We start from the raw sequence: 1,524 nt of genomic DNA on the forward strand, positions 1-1,524 counted from the left end.
CCTTGTTTCAGTTATGAAACTTTGAGTGGTTTTGATTAGATCAGAGACCATGGTTGCTAAGTCAGAGTGGTTCTGCTTAGAATTCTCTGTCTGTTGTTGAGAAGATGATGGAAAAGGCTTGCCATTGCTAAACCTGTTTCTTCCACCATTATTGCTGTTGAAACCTTGTTGAGGTCTCTGTTGATCCTTCCATAAGAGATTTGGATGATTTCTCCATGAAGGATTATAGGTGTTTCCATAGGGTTCTCCCATGTAATTCACCTCTTCCATTGAAGGGTTCTCAGGATCATAAGCTTCTTCTTCAGATGAAGCGTCCTTAGTACTGCCTGGTGCAGCTTGCATTCCAGACAGACTTTGAGAAATCAAATTGACTTGTTGAGTCAATATTTTGTTCTGAGCCAATATGGCATTCAGAGTATCAATCTCAAGAACTCCTTTCTTCTAATTCGTCCCATTGTTCACAGGATTCCTTTTAGAAGTGTACATGAATTGGTTATTTGCAACCATTTCAATGAGTTCTTGAGCTTCTGTAGGCGTCTTCTTCAGATGAAGAGATCCTCCAGCAGAGCTATCTAATGACATCTTGGACACTTCAGACAGACCATCATAGAAGATACCTATGACGCTCCATTCAGAAAGCATGTCAGAAGGACACTTTCTGATTAATTGTTTGTATCTTTCCCAAGCTTCATAGAGGGATTCACCTTCCTTCTGTCTGAAGGTTTGGACTTCCACTCTAAGCTTACTCAATTTTTGAGGTGGAAAGAACTTTGCCAAGAAGGCATTGACTAGCTTTTCCCAAGAGTTCAGGCTTTCTTTAGGTTGTGAATCCAATCATATCCTAGCTCTGTCTCTTACAGCAAAAGGGAATAGCATAAGTCTGTAGACCTCAGGGTCAACCCCATTGGTCTTGACAGTGTCACAGATTTGCAAGAATTCAGCTAAAAACTGATGAGGATCTTCCAATGGAAGTCCATGGAACTTGCAATTCTGTTGCATTAGAGAAACTAATTGAGGCTTAAGCTCAAAGTTGTTTGCTCCAATGGCAGGGATAGAGATACTTCTCCCATAGAAGTCGGGAGTAGGTGTAGTAAAGTCACCCAGCACCTTCCTTGCATTGTTGGCATTGTTGTTATTTTCAGCTGCCATGGGTTCTTCTTCTTTGAAGATTTCTGTTAGGTCCTCTACAGAGAGTTGTGCCTTAGCCTCTCTTAGCTTTTGCTTCAAGGTCCTTTCAGGTTCAGGGTCAGCCTCAACAAGAATGCTTTTGTCTTTGCTCCTGCTCATATGAAAGAGAAGAAAACAAGAAAATAGGGAATTCTCTTTGTCACAGTATAGAGATTCCTTGAGGTGTCAGAAGAATAGAAAAATAGAAGGAAGAGGTAGAAGAATTCGAACTTATCAAGAAAGATGGAGTTCGAATTGTGCATTGAGGAGGAGTGTTAGTCCATAAATAGAAGGATGTGAGAAGAGGGGAAGAAATTTTCAAAAATAAATTAAAAAGATTTTCAAAACATTTTAAAA

At 40.0% G+C, this 1,524-nt stretch overlaps 1 non-coding gene across 1 annotated transcript; it reads left to right on the forward strand.

The window, feature by feature from the left end:
• Nucleotides 1–636: 636 nt before the first annotated feature.
• On the forward strand, nucleotides 637–744 carry LOC130971454 (small nucleolar RNA R71). The gene has a single exon (XR_009082673.1). It is a non-coding gene; the product is annotated as a small nucleolar RNA R71 (small nucleolar RNA).
• The last annotated feature ends 780 nt before the right edge of the window (nucleotides 745–1,524 follow it).

The sequence above is a fragment of the Arachis stenosperma genome, chromosome 3 (genome assembly GCF_014773155.1).
Source record: "Arachis stenosperma cultivar V10309 chromosome 3, arast.V10309.gnm1.PFL2, whole genome shotgun sequence".
NCBI lineage: Eukaryota > Viridiplantae > Streptophyta > Magnoliopsida > Fabales > Fabaceae > Arachis > Arachis stenosperma.